This window comes from Ctenopharyngodon idella, chromosome 4, assembly GCF_019924925.1.
Source record: "Ctenopharyngodon idella isolate HZGC_01 chromosome 4, HZGC01, whole genome shotgun sequence".
Classification (NCBI taxonomy): domain Eukaryota; kingdom Metazoa; phylum Chordata; class Actinopteri; order Cypriniformes; family Xenocyprididae; genus Ctenopharyngodon; species Ctenopharyngodon idella.
Genome location: NC_067223.1, coordinates 6808323 through 6824311, shown reverse-complemented (window position 1 = coordinate 6824311; position 15989 = coordinate 6808323). Strand labels below are relative to the sequence as shown.

At 41.3% G+C, this 15989-nt stretch overlaps 1 protein-coding gene and 1 long non-coding RNA gene across 4 annotated transcripts in view; one reads left to right on the top strand and one right to left on the bottom strand.

Annotated features, from left to right (window-relative positions):
* The window catches only part of LOC127510873 (plexin-C1-like), an 88947-nt gene that overhangs the window by 4361 nt on the left and 68597 nt on the right, over positions 1–15989 (top strand). The window lies entirely within an intron of this gene.
* LOC127510882 (uncharacterized) overlaps positions 1–15989 on the bottom strand; it is a 70020-nt gene that overhangs the window by 3416 nt on the left and 50615 nt on the right. Inside the window, exon 2 of the long non-coding RNA XR_007929776.1 lies at positions 13683–13824. This is a non-coding gene — a long non-coding RNA (uncharacterized LOC127510882). The remainder of the gene's footprint in view (positions 1–13682; positions 13825–15989) is intronic.

The following is a 15989-nucleotide window of genomic DNA, read 5'->3' as shown; positions in this document are numbered from 1 at the left end:
CCCATCTAATCTTTTAATTTACTGCCGGAGCATGTAAGCAGCCATTCACCTTGCTCCGGCAGAAGCTGTTTTTGCATCCCCCTATCAACATAATTTAGGCAGTTTGCTACCGTACTCATCTTCCAAGCATTGTAGTCCCACTGGGGATTATATCTCGAGTTGAAGCTGCTTCTTCGAGCCTCTCCACTGCAGACAGCAAGACATACTTTTAACCGTAATAGTATAAAGATTATATGGGCAAACAAACTCATGAAAGTTCTTTTAAAACAAAAGTTGCTTTCTTCTATGTCATATCAGCAGTAAACAATCATCCTGCTTTTTCAATTATGTATAATATATAATTGCTTCATATTTACAATTGTATTTTATTAATGGACATTTATTATTATTTGTATTAATTATAAATGTATTTAATAAGTTACTTTTATTTCTGTTGTTTATTAAAATTGCTTTGGTCATATATGGAGTTGATAATTTTTATTTTTTTTGCTCTTGCCATTTTTTTATTGAGTGCATTTGTCCTGTAGGAACCAGAGATTCTCTCTCTGGAGCCCAACAAGGTTTTCATCCATGGCAGAAACAACGTTTTACTAAGAGGAAAGAACCTGGAATCTGTCACTAAAATCCGTATTCAAGGGGATCTGGACTGTATTCCTAAAGAGTGAGACTCTGTGTGTTTGTGTTTAGTTGTATTTATGAATATGCGTAGATTCAGATAAATGACACTGTATATCTGTGCATGAATGTTTCTCTTCAGATCTCCAGTGTTTGATCGCTCCAGTGACACTTTAAGGTTCCACATTCCTCCCAGTGGATCTAAAGGAACAGTGAAAGTGTGTGTTGTTACTCCTGACGACCGTTGTCATGGTAACAGCATCATCACTTACAGTTCCCAGCCCAGCTGCACAGGAATACAGCCCACAGTCAGCTGGAGAAGGTAAGAGCATTTCAGACCACTGGCAGATCAGCTTCCACATCACATCAGTGCCTTAAGATGACAACTGCACATTTAAATTTTCATGCTCATGGTAATCTAATGGCATAAAGACCATTTTAATCATGAAATTTGCAAGAATGCTGTTTACTGACTCACACGTGACCTTAGACTAGTCTTGTTTAAACTGTTAGAGGTTTAGAAAGAACAACCTGCTTGCTGACAGCAAGGCCATTCTTAATATTGTGTATTACTGTCTGAAATTGTTAATATCTCCATAATATATATATATTTTAATGCATATTTTAATATCTCTTCATTCAGAGGTGGAAGGAAGATTCATGTTCAGGGAAGCAGTATGGAATCTGTTGAATCAGTTATTGTCCGTCCCTCTAATAAAGTGCTTCAAACACAATACAGCAGAAGCTCAGGGGTAAGACGTGTTTATTACTCCTGCAGTAACTCACAGCACTGAATCTGATACACAGAGATCAGCTGTTTATACCTTCAGTAAATCTTCAAACAGACCAGATTCACACATGTAGTGAATGAGGTCTTATTTGGAAGAATTTGTCATTGATCTGCTCATAATTGCTAAATGCACTTCAGTGACTCTAAATGTGTCACTGATTTTTTGAAATGGTGATGACATGCATTTTATATTAATATGTTCCTTGAGGTTCACTTGCAAATATAAACCACACTGTGATATCACAATGAGGAGGAAGTGGAAATGCAAATTTTGCAGTGAAATTTTGAGATCAGAAACTTGCAGTATTACATGTAAAGCTTATATGTCAAAGGATCAAGAGAAAAAAAACTTTTAATCATCATAACTCATATTAGAGTCATATTTTCATTGTCTCTTTTCACAGGGCTTGTGGTTTCACTCCCCCCGTTATGATGGCAGTGGTCTGTTTAGCTTGTCATTGAATGTTGGGAACTCCATTGTGGACTGTGTGGATTATTTCTCCTACAAGCCTGATCCAAAATTCACTGGATTCAGCACCTTTCCAGTGGCCAATGATCTACAGGTGAACATTCAGGTAAAGAGTGACTAAAAACAGATTTAGATCTACTCTTTAGAATTTTATTGATTTTTTTTTTTTTTTTTTCTATTTTAACTGGCACAGGTTATTTTTGTTGATCTCTCTTTCTCAGAAAAAGGCAGATTTATTGAATTTAAGTATGAGTGAGGTGAAAGTGACAGGTTATCAGGGAGATCAGCAGTATCAGTGTGTTCTGGAGAGGATTGAGTCCAATACCATCATCTGTAAGATTAAAGGAGAATCAGGAGCCGTCACAGCAGTGGACTCAATAACTGTACGTCTGTTTTTGATATTCGCAATTGTTTGGAAAATCTATAGATAATGGATAATTTGACTTGACAATTGCTGCTAACACTGCTATGTTTAAATCTTACTCAACTCTATGAGATGAAAAGATAGTTTCATTGTCATTTCAGATCACGATTGGTAATTATGTTCTCGAGATGTGGAATACAAAGGATTTGTTCTGCCTCAGTCACAGAAAACACCTGGCCAATTATGAAAAAACAATAAAAACCCTTACAGAAAAAAAAAAAAATTGAAAAATTGAAAAAGGCTTACAATCATTATTTGCTATTCCTAAGACTAGAGAGTTCTACACTTTGTATATCTGTGTAATTAGTATGTAAATATACATTTGAGCAGTTTGCATTTTCTTTTATATTCTTCTTTTTATTTTAATAAATTTTTCAGCTTTAAATAACACAATTTTGTTTTGACATATGCTTTAACTATTCAACAACCTCTGCATTCAAATATCCTGTGAGATCAATCCTGATACTGAACAGCAGGTGACGCTATATACTTATTTATTATCCACACATACAAGAAATCTATTCAAAGTTGGACTGGTCAGAAATTTAGTACTGCAGTACAGTTATTTTGTAGAAGAATGCTTTGTATCTTTTGTATCTTACCTACACAATTCTTCTGTTATTTTTTGTTATTAATCTGATCATTTATGTTACCAGTATACTGCCTTACACCTCATACTTACTAATAAACATGTAAAACATATCAAATTCATTAAAAAAGAGTCTGGTCTGATTTAAATTAACAAGCACACATAAACACTCATGAACAATCTCTCACACAAACATTCTGTGAAAACATTCTGTAGCGGTAGAGCATAGCGTTAGCAACCCTAACATGAAGAGTTTGATTCCCAGAGAAAACAAACTGATTAAAAGTTCTTTAAAGGATTAGTTCACTTCAGAATTAAAATTTCCTGGTAATTTACTCACCCCCAAGTCATTCAAGATGTTTATGTTTTTCTTCAATCGACAAGAAATTAAGGTTTTTGAGGAAAACATTCCAGGGTTTTTCTTCATATAGTGGACTTCACCGGGTTGAAGGTCCAAATTGCAGTTTCAGTGCTGCTCTACATGATCCCAGCCGAGGGAAAAGGGTCTTATCTAGCAAAACAATCTGTCATTTTCTAAAAAAATAAAAATGTATATACTTTTTAACCATAAATGCTCGTCTTGCACTAGCTCTGCGATGCTCCACGCATTACGTAATCATGTTGGAAAGGTCACACGTGACATAGTCAAGTCAAGTCACCTTTATTTATATAGCGCTTTTAACAATGCAGATTGTGTCAAAGCAGCTTTACAGTGATAACTGATATATAATTTTGGCTGCACAGCAGCTCTTAAAGAAAATGGTGTCATTATCCATCTTAAGTAAAGTCAGTATTGATTCATTCTGATGTAAGAATCAATAGTTCTTAATTTAGTTAATTTATCTATATCAGCACTGGAGTAAACAGTGACGACATCATTAAGCTCAGTTCAGTTCGCATACAATGGTGTCAGGCAGATCAAAACACTGTTGAATATCAAATGTCAAATGTCCCCAACTAAGCAAGCCAAAGGCGACAGCGGCAAGGAACCCAAACTCCAACAGGTGACATCAGGTGGCAAACAGGTGGCAAAATGGAGAAAAAAACCTTGGGAGAAACCAGGCTTAGTCGGGGGGCCAGTTCTCCTCTGGCGAACAGTGCTTTATTATAAGTCAGGCAGCTATCATAAGTCCAATGGGATAGCAACAGTCAAAGTATTTATTCCAGTTCCATCCAGTTGAGGATCATATTCATCACGCCGGTATGGGACGGTTTGTTGAGGAACTGTGCCACTGACTGTCGTGTCGATGAGGCCTTCACAGTGGATGATCTAGTTGACTCAATCTCTGCTGACACTTCAGGGCTGCGTTGTGGTCGTGTCAAGGTGCAGGTCCTCGATCTCACCTGGATACGGCCCGGATCGGGCTGACTATGGTAAACCTCAGGATAAACAGAGAGACTAATATTAGCATAGATGCCATTCTTCTTCTGATATAACGAGTACATCTGGTGTTATAGGAAGTGTTCCCGGTTCCGGCTGACCTAATTTATGCAGCCTAACAATCCTTTAGCGGATTTGAAAACATAAATTGATAATGTGTTATGTGTATGCCATGTTAAAGAGATGCGTTTTTTGTCTAGATTTAAACTGACAGAGTGTGTCTGCTTCCCGAAGAATGCTAGGAAGATTGTTCCAGAGTTTAGGTGCCAAATAGGAGAAGGATCTACCGCCTGCAGTTGATTATGATATTCTAGGTATTATTAATTAGCCTGAATTCTGAGATCTCAATACACGTGAAGGACTATAATGTGTTAAGAGCTCACTCAGGTACTGGGGAGCTAAACCATTTAGTGCTTTGTAAGTAATTAGCAAGATTTTAAAATCTATACAATGTTTAACAGGAAGCCAATGCAGTCTTGATAGAACTGGACTAATATGGTCATACTTCCTAGTTCTAGTAAGAACTCTAGCTGCTGCATTTTGTACGAGCTGTAGTTTATCAAGTGGGCGGAACAACCACCCAGTAGAGCGTTACAGTAATCTAGCCTTGAGGTCATGAACACATGAACTAACTGTTCTGCATTTGTCATTGAGAACATATGTCGTAGTTTAGATATATTTTTAAGATGGAAGAAGATGCTAGAAACATGGCTTTCAAATGAAAGATTGGTATCAAAGAGCACACCCAGGTTCCTAACTGACGACGAAGACTGCAGACAGAGCAACCATCAAGTGTTAGACAGTATTCTAGGTATTACGCGAAGAAGTTTTGGTCCAAAAATTAGAATCTCTGTTTTTTATGAATTTAGTAGTAGGAAATTACTGGTCATTAAATTTTTTATATCAGCTATGCATTCCGTTAATTTTGTGAATTGGTAAATTTCGTCAGGGCGCGAAGAAATATAGAGCTGAGTATCATCAGCGTAACAGTGAAAACTAACGCCATGCTTCCTAATGATATCTCCCAAGGGTAGCATGTACAGAGTGAAAAGCAACGGTCCTAGTACTGAGCCTTGCGGTACTCCATATTGAACTTGTGATCGATATGACATCTCTTCGTTTACTACTACAAACTGATAATGGTCAGGTAAGTATGATTTGAACCATGACAATGCAATTCCACTAATGCCAACATAATTTTCGAGTCTATTCAAAAGAATATTGTGGTCGATAGTGTCAAAAGCAGCACTGAGATCCAGTAACACTAATAGAGAGATACAACCACGATCTGATGATAAGAGCAAATCATTAGTAACTCTAATGAGAGCAGTCTCAGTACTATGGTACGGTCTAAATCCTGACTGGAAATACTCACAGATACCATTTCTTTCTAAAAAGGAACATAGTTGTGATGATACTGCCTTTTCTAGTATTTTTGACAGAAAAGGAAGATTTGAGATCGGCCTGTAATTGACTAATTCTCTAGGATCAAGTAGTGTTGTTTTTTAATAAGAGGTTTAATAATAGCCAGCTTAAAAGTTTTTGGTATGTATCCTAGTGATAAAGATGAATTAACGATATTAAGAAGAGGATCTATGACCTCTGGAAGCATCTCTTTCAATAGCTTAGTCGGTATAGGGTCTAACATTTATGTTTTTCAGGCTGTTTTTCTGGCTGCTCCCTTAAGGGCCCGAGTGTGCTCGTTGTACTACGGCGTTGGACTAATTTCCTTAATCAGATAATAATCTGAGATGTCATCACTCTGCTGCAGAATTTCAACGGCATCAATATCGATTCCATGTGACAATATTAGATCTAAAGTATGATTATGACAATGAGTGGCGTAAGTACCGATCCAATAGGCTTGTTCAACTTCATGTGGCGCCGCAAAGATCGGACGCTAAGTGCACCGGAAGAGCTGCCGCTTTTGCATAGTTTGTGCTTGCTGTTTATTAATCATTTGAAACTTAGCAAACTGGCAGCTCCAGTAGTAAGATGAAAGGAAATTATGTATAAATCTTATATAAACAATTATCAATTGTTATATCGAGCATTTGTGGTTAAAAAGTATATAAATTTTTATTTTTTTTTAGAAAATGACCGATCGTTTCGCTAGACAAGACCCTTATTCCTCATCTGGGATCGTGTAGAGCCCTTTGAAGCTGCACTGAAACTGCAATTTGGACCTTCAACCCGTTGGTAACCATTGAAAAAAATGTTGTAAAAGTCCACTATATGGAGAAAAATCCTGGAATGTTTTCCTCAGAAACCTTAATTTCTTTTCGACTGAAGAAAGAAAGACATAAACATCTTGGATGGCATGGGGGTGAGTAAATTAGTGAACCTGAAGTGAACCTTTAAGCAATTTAATTAATCGTGTAGTCTTTCCGGCTGAACAGATGAAATTAACTCTCAGGAACTGATGTTTATAAAGAATTTAATTTTCCAAAAACACTGTAAGAGCTGAATAAAAACAAACAAACAAACAATCATTAGACATCTGCCTGCAAATTGTATACAAATATCCATAACAAACCTATAAACTAATGAATACACATTTGCAATTAATTGGCCTACACCATAAATAGTGTGACAATATATCACATTTTAGTATACAGTCTAATAACCTTGCCTTACTGTACTGTAGTAAGCCTAAATAATATGAATTATTTTAACACTGACAGTAACAATCTTTAATGCAGATAAAGCACCTACAAAAATATGAGCCTTAAGCAATTAACAAACTTCTTTCAAAGTGCTACCTGTTGTCACAGACACGCCAGGCTTTACACTCACCCAATCACTACGCACTCCCTCTCCTGAGTATTGACAAGCCACACCTGACGCTCATTCACACTCATCACCACAGCCACATAAAAGACACGCCAGATCACTCAGTCACTGTCCGGTCTCGTTAACACATACCAGTGTTATACTTACCTCCAGGACTCCCGAAACACTACTACTTACCTGTCTCCAGCGTCTCCTGTGATCCCTTGTGTCTCCACGTCTCCTGTGATTCTCCAGTGTGTTCATCTGCTCCACGTCTCTCTGCATCCTCGCTTCCTAGAACACACAGACAAGTATCAGTTCCAGTTCCACGTCTCATCGACTCTATCATCTGCTACAACTCACCTGCACTCTGCTTGCACACTCTGTTTTACCGTCAATAAACCTGATAACCCTTACCTGTGTCTCCGCTCCCTTCTGTACGTAACAGAAGACCGGACCAACACCGTCCAGGTAACAGCATGAGCACCCCGGATCCCATTCAAGAATTGGTTGATGCACTTCGTCGCACTTTCACCGGCACTTCCACGGCAACAACACCAGTGAACACTTCCGCATTCACCGCTGCCGCTCCTTCACCACCCACGGTCGCCAGTCCCATGGCTAAACCGGCGCCCTTCTCTGGTCTGGCGGAGGATTGCAACGGTTTCCTCCTGCAGTGTTCGCTGGTCCTGGAGATGCAACCGCACTTTTACCCTGACGATCGATCGAAGGTGGCTTTCATAATCTCTCAGCTTCACAGAAAAGCGCTGCGATGGGCTGAACCTCTCTGGAACTTAAATAACCCAGTTGTATCGTCCTTGTCAAGTTTTACAACCCACTTCAAGGAAGTTTTTGGAAAACCCGCTTGGGACTCGTCGATTGGTGAGAGATTATGCAATTTAAAACAAGGTGCACTAACTGTGTCTGATTATGCCCTCCAGTTTCGTACCCTCGCTGCTGCAAGTGGCTGGAATGAGCAGGCTTTGATCACCACATATCGTCAAGGCCTCGATCCACGTGTGCGGTTGCATCTCGCTGCATACGAGGATTCCATCGGGCTCGAGAAATTCATTCAGTTATCCATCAGATTCGCCACTCGTATGCAGCTGTGCCTAGAAGAGCACCAGGGCCAGCCGCTATTCCCCTCCACTCTCCGCCAGCCAGAGTCCGTCAGCTCCCCAGAACCAGCAAATGACAACATGCAGATTGAACACTCACGTCTATCATCAGCTGAGCGACAGAGGAGGCTGGCCCAGAATCTCTGCTTGTATTGTGGTGGTGCCGGGCATTACATCTCAGAATGCCCCCTTCGTCCTGCCCGGCCATTGGTGAGTGCCATCCTGTCCACAATGAATAAAATGAAACCACTCTCAATTGTAGTAAAACTTACTGCCGCTGATTTCTGTCTTCCAGTCAGTGCGCTCCTCGATTCTGGGTCAGCTGGAAACTTCATCTCCGGAGCCCTCTGTCGCCAGCTGCATCTCAAGACCACCCCAACGCCGAAGATCTACCCGATCCACGCGATAACAGGAAAACCATTACGGAAAGTACGTTACAGCGTGGGACCCCTCCGTCTCCAAGTTGGAGTGCTCCACATCGAGGAGATCCAGCTGCTGGTTCTGGAGGAGTCAACATCTGACGTGATTCTAGGGCGCCCATGGCTAGAGCAGCACAACCCCACCATCTCCTGGAGGACAGGAGAGATCCTGAAGTGGGGTAACCAATGTTTCCACGGCTGTTTTCCCGAATTCCCCGTGTTCAGTTCTCCAAGTTCCCAAGGAATCCAAGTCTGTGCTACTACAGTGGAAAGCCCACTCGAAAGACGTTCTACTGACATCCCAGCCTGTTACTCCCACTTCAGAGATGTCTTCTGTCCCAAACAAGCCTCCAAGCTGCCTCCCCACCGGCCATGGGACTGCGCCATTGACCTCATCCCAGGTGAGCCAGTGCCCAGAGGGAAGATATATTCCCTATCCGTTCCGGAGTAGAAAGCCATGGAGGAGTACATCGACGAGGCTCTTAAGCAAGGCTACATCCGACCGTCCACTTCCCCTGCTGCTTCAAGCTTTTTCTTCGTGGCAAAGAAGGACGGAGGCTTGCGGCCCTGCATCGATTACAGAGCACTCAACCAAATCACCGTAAAGTTCTGTTACCCCCTTCCTCTCGTCCCAGCAGCCCTGGAACATCTACGTGGCGCCACTGTGTTCACCAAGTTGGACCTCCGCAGCGCGTACAACCTCATCAGAATACGTGAGGGGGACGAGTGGAAAACGGCTTTCGTGACACCTACTGGCCATTATGAGTACCTCGTCATGCCGTATGGACTGGTCAACGCCCCCTCCGTATTCCAAGACTTCATGCATGAGGTGCTCCGGGAGTTCCTGCACCGGTCTGTCCTGGTCTACATAGACGACATTTTAATCTACTCCCGGAGCTTGGCCGAACATCGCCAACACGTTGCGGAGGTCCTCCAACGCCTGAGGGACTACCACCTTTTCCTAAAGGCCGAAAAATGCACCTTTCATCAGTCCTCCGTGCAATTCCTGGGCTATAACATCGACCACAGTGGCGTCCGCATGGACGAGAGGAAGGTCACCGCAGTGAAAGAATGGCCCGTTCCCTCAACCATCAAAGAGTTACAAAGATTCCTAGGATTTGCAAACTTCTATCGACGATTCATCCAGAACTATAGCTCCATCACCGGTCCACTCACCAACCTCCTCCGTGGTAAGCCCAAGTCTCTGTCCTGGACCCCAGCCTCCACCCAAGCCCTCAAGGCCGCCTTCACGACCGCTCCCCTCCTGGCTCACCCTGACCCAGAGCTCCCCTTCGTCGTCGAGGTTGACGCCTCAACCACCGGAGTGGGAGCGGTATTATCCCAGCAGCAGGGGAATCCCAGCAGGCTCCATCCATGTGCTTTCTTCTCCAGGAAACTCAACCCGGCAGAAGTGAATTATGACATCGGCAACCGCAAACTCCTCGCCATCAAACTTGCCCTGGAGGAATGGAGGCATTGGCTTGAGGGAGCAAAACACCCCTTCGTGGTTTTAACTGACCACAAAAACCTGGGATATTTGCGAGATGCCAAGAGACTGAATCCCCGCCAAGCCAGATGGGCTCTGTTCTTTACAAGGTTTGACTTCACCATCTCCTATCGTCCTGGATCGAAAAATGTGAAAGCCGACGCCCTATTTCGTATCCACAGCCTCGATGAGAACAACGAAGATCCAGAGCCCATCATCCCAGAGAAACTCGTCGTGAGTCCCATTTCCTGGTCTGAAGAGACGCTCCCCGAGTCCAATGCCTCCACCAGCATTCCGCCGGGTTGCCCCCCCGGATTGAAGTATGTACCACGGACACGACGCACACCCATCATCCACTCGACACATGCTTCACTGGGCACTGGCCACCCCGGGGTCAACGAAACCCTCTCGCTGTTAAAACAGCGCTTCTGGTGGCCCAACATGACATCCGACATCAGGAGGTACGTACAAGGGTGCAGGGAATGTGCCGTCTCCAAGAGTCCACGCCATCTTCCCTCCGGAAAGCTCCAACCTCTGCCAGTTCCCACTCGTCCCTGGTCACACCTAGGAGTGGACTTCATTATTGACCTTCCCGTCTCCGATGGATGCACATGTGTGCTGGTGATCGTCGACCGCTTCTCCAAGTCCTGTCGTTTAATTCCCCTGCCTGGACTCCCCACTGCCATGGAAACGGCAGAGTTGCTGTTTAACCATGTGTTTCGTTATTTTGGATTACCAGAAGACATAGTATCTGACCGTGGATCTCAATTCACCTTCGACGCTCCCACGCACCCAACTACCAGCCAGGACAGAAGGTATGGCTGTCAACCCGGGACATCAGGATGCGCCTGCCCTGTAGGAAGCTAAGTCCTAGGTTCGTTGGCCCCTTCACCATCATCCGGCAAGTCAACCCCGTCACCTATCACCTGCAACTCCTTCCTGAGTATCGCATTCACCCAGTTTTCCATGTGTCACTCCTTAAACCTCACCATCCCTCTGTCCTTCCCTCCACAGAGCCTGGCGACACCGAGGATCCCCCTCCTCCACTCATCGCAGAAGACGGGGTAGCCTACCAGGTGAAAGACATCCTGGACTCCCGGCGTCGTGGTGGGTCCCTTGAGAACCTAGTTGACTGGGAAGGATACGGTCCCGAAGAACGTTCATGGGTCCCGAGGAATGATATTCTGGATCCCAGCCTCCTTGACGACTTCCATGCCAGACATCCCAACAAACCAGCTCCCCGAGGCAGAGGTCGACCACCACGACGTCGGGGTCCGCGGTCCTCAGGAGCGGACCGTGGAGGGGGGGGGTAATGTCACAGACACGCCAGGCTCTACACTCACCCAATCACTACGCACTCCCTCTCCTGAGTATTGACAAGCCACACCTGACGCTCATTCACACTCATCACCACAGCCACATAAAAGACACGCCAGATCACTCAGTCACTGTCCGGTCTCGTTAACACATACCAGTGTTATACTTACCTCCAGGACTCCCGAAACACTACTACTTACCTGTCTCCAGCGTCTCCTGTGATCCCTTGTGTCTCCACGTCTCCTGTGATTCTCCAGTGTGTTCACCTGCTCCACGTCTCTCTGCATCCTCGCTTCCTAGAACACACAGACAAGTATCAGTTCCAGTTCCACGTCTCATCGACTCTATCATCTGCTACAACTCACCTGCACTCTGCTTGCACGCTCTGTTTTACTGTCAATAAACCTGATAACCCTTACCTGTGTCTCCGCTCCCTTCTGTACGTAACACCTGTATGACCTATATGATTTTATGAATTGTTTTAATTACAACAATCTCCTTTTAGAGTGCAATGTGAACTAAAAGAAACACCTGAGTTAACAATTAATTAATTTTGGTAAAACTGACAATTCTCAATTTAGAGAGAAAAACATAAATTACATAAAATTACCCAATAAAGTGCTGATTTACTGTAAACTATCTACCTGGAGTGCAAACCAAGAGAAACCATAACACTGACGAAGCAATACTACACTGTGTTCTGCTTATGACAGTAACAATGAATCACACACACTCTGCATAACAACATTAGCAAATGAAACTGTCATCACTGATATTCTAAAATAAACCTGCATAACGACCCGTTAAACGTTAGCTAACAGCTTCAGAGGAGATCGATAAAATAAACACTTCAAAGTCCTTCAGAGTTTAACACACAGCATAAAATTAAAACAGTACCTTGTGCCCTTCATCAGCCAGGAGCTAAGATGTAGAAAGAAACCTTTTAAAAAAGCCTTTGTACAGTGTGTACCCAAAAGTTAATCTTTTCTCTGGTAACGTTAAAGGGATAGTTCACCCAAAAATGAAAATTTGATGTTTATCTGCTTACCCCCAAGGCATCCAAGATGTATGTGACTTTGTTTCTTCAGTAGAACACAAATGATGATTTTTAACTCCAACCATTGCAGTCTGTCAGTCGTATAATGCATGCCAATGGTAACAAAATCTATGAGTAAAAAAAAAACATGCACAGACAAATCCAAATTAAACCCTGCGGCTCATGACGACACACTGATGTCCTAACACACGAAACGATCGCCTTGTGTGAGTATTGTTATAATCTTGCACAAAAAACATTATACAACACTTAATTTTAGCAGGTGCCAACGTCTGATTTTGTGGTGACTGTGCTTTAAAATTAAATTATTATAATGTTAATTCAAGTGATGAAGGATTTTGAAAGACTGACAGTAATCAGTATTGAGTAGGCTACTACTGTAAGGTTAACCTTGCCTGGTTTAAATGTTTGAAAATGATTAACAGTTGAAAACATTCATCAGAAATTTAGAAAAGTAATCAAAAAATAACCAAATGTAATCCGTTACATTACTTTAATAAAGTAATTTAAATAGTTACACTACTATTACATTTTAAATAGGATAACTTGTAATCTGTATATTACATTTATAAAGTAACCTTCCCAACACTGATTATGAAACAAGTTGTTCTACAAAAAAAAAAAAAAAAATCTTACTTCGTAAAAAAAACCTTCCTCTTCATGTCATCAGATAATTTCTAAAACGTTTAGGCATATTCTCCTTTTTAATTTTATGCTTTGGAATACAAATGAACGCAGATAGTTTTTTTTACGTTTCACTCAAGTAATTTTTTGGATAGTTAATAAAAGTTTCAGAAAGTACAATTTCTCTGTAGCATCTATAGACCCCCACCTTCCTCTCACAGCACTGCTTTCACTTCCACTCACTCACCCGTGGGCGCATCTGAGAGCAGTTGATCGCTTTGACAAGATCTCAACAATTACAACAGAAGGCCTATCCAACTCATTCAGATATTTAAGATGAGAGGATACTTACTTGGAATACTTGTACTTTTGAAACATTGCTTTTGCGGTGATGTGGTGAACTTTGATGGAGACATCAAGGACTTTGTAGTTGGTAAAAGTAAGTTGTTCGTTCTTACTGACCATCGACTACATCAGATGAGACTCGATCTTTCTGTGGAGAAGAGGAAGGACATCACTAACACTGATCAAAATAGAGTCAACATTCTGGTGCTTTTTGACGACAACAACACCCTGATAACCTGTGGGACCTTAACAAATGGATATTGTGAAGTTCTTGACCTCAGTGACATTACAAAGAGCATTTACTATGAAAGTGGTATATCGGTAGGACCGAGACAGAATGAGAAATCTGTTGCGTTCATAGCAGGTCCAAGTACCGGTAGGTACCTTTTGGTTGGGAAAAAGGACGATGATGGAAAACCTCCGTATCCTGTTGTTATCTTGTGGAACACTTTACAGTCTCAATATGGTGGGATTTTCACTACCATAGAGTATTCAACAACCCCCTCCATTCAGAGCACCTCTAGAGATGTGGAGTTTGTTGACGGATTCCAGAGAGTTTCGCCCTCAGAGTCGTACTTGTTTCTCAACGCAAAGACTGACTCAGAGAGTAAAGTGCACGTCCTGTGGATGAACAGCTCTAAAGATAAAAAGACAGAAATCTTCAAATCCCTACAGGTTGCAACGATACAGTGCTGCAATGATAAAGCTCGTCCAGTGCTCGTCGCCTCCGCCGTTATTCCCTCAGTGAACGGCGTTATTTGGGCAGGTGTGTTCAGTGCGCAGAATCAGCAGGATCCGGACAACACCGCGCTGGCTCTGTACGACATCAGTACAGTTAAAGGCCGAGTGAAGGGTTTCTGCTTTACTGGTGAACGGCCATGTGGTTCTGAGGTTGGATAATCAGCATTCATGTGCACAATATACTTAAAAAAAACAAAAAACAAAAAAAAAACGTAATTTTACCGGATTGAGTTATGGATAATAATTGTAATGGAACAGATGTTGCATGACAAAACTTAATTTCAGTATTTACTAAAGTCATAATTTTATTCTTGTGTTGTAGAGTGGTAGTGCACTTCAGCCGCTCTCTGTGGTGTTCAAGTACAGCTCAATGTCATCAGTGGCAGCAGTTAGAAATGGATTCTGGATTGTGATGTTCATAGGAACCAGTGATGGACAACTGATAAAGGTCTGCTTCACCTCTTTCTCTTACACACACATCATTATTTTCTCTAGTTTCACCTATTTTCTAAATGTCTGTCCTCTTTTTCCATTTACACCAACTGTATAGCTCTAAGCTCATTTTTGCTCTGTATTTGAATTACTAGTCATAATTCATGATTTGTTTTTCTATTTGTTTTTCTAGCTTGTGTTGGATGATAAATTCACACCAGGTTGTTCAACAGTGCTGTACAAATCTGATGATGAACGAGCAGTGCTTCCCAGAATGCACTTTGATCCAGTAGATTTCAAACATATCTACATTGCTCTAAGGAAACAGGTGATGTTTAGAAGTGGCAATCAATAAAAAGTGAAACTCAGTTTTGAAAATAATTTAGTATTAGATGTTTTTAGATTAAGCAGTGGCTACAATGTCACACAACATAAATAACCTTTAGACTGAAAATAGCTTTCCGCTTTGTATGCTAATTAAAAATCAGGATATTATGTTCAATTTTGCTGTTTTACATATATGAATAGCCTTTGATTTATATAAATATTGGGTAACACTTTATTTTAGAGTATCATTGATATACATGTTACATGTAATTAATATAGTAATATGCAGTAAATTATGCATAATTACAACCCTAACTCTACAGTACATACATGTTGTACAATGTAACAAGGACACCTTAAGATGAAGTATAACCAAATATTGAATAATATTTTTTACATATCCATAGCCAGTCATAGAAATTTTATTAAAAATATTTTGTAACATTTCATTTTACAGCGTCATTGTTACACATGATAATGTAGTAATAACCATAAATTATGCATAATTACATGTGAATAATCCTAAACCAAACCCTAATCCTAACCCTAAGCCTTTAGTAAGTACTCAGTATTTTAGTGTATAATCACATAGCAACACGGACACATTAAAATAAAGTGTAACCAAATATTTCACATTTAATTAACCCTTAAAAGTAGCTAACTGTTATCTTTAAATGACATAAGTAAATCATCAGTTTTCAGAGGAGCCCAGTTCAGCTGGATTGTTTTTTATGCTTGACAAATGTTTTGTAGAACTGATTTCATTGACTATTTCAGTGATGTGCAAAAACAACGTTATTTTTTACTATATTATTGAGTTGGTGCAATACAGTTTGAACACTTAGACAATTTTGGGAGGAATGTTTAAAATATTGTTGAAATGAATCTTTAAAATCTCTTTAACAAAATGTAAAAGAGCTCTGGCTTAATAAAATGACTCTAAAATAGATGTGTCTCTTTCTGCTCATGTTTCTGATGTAGCTCAGAAGAGTGTCTGTGGTTCAGTGTACTAAATACAGCTCTCTGAAAGACTGCAGAGCTGCTCTGGATCCTCTCTGTGGCTGGTGTGTGAAAACAAAGAGG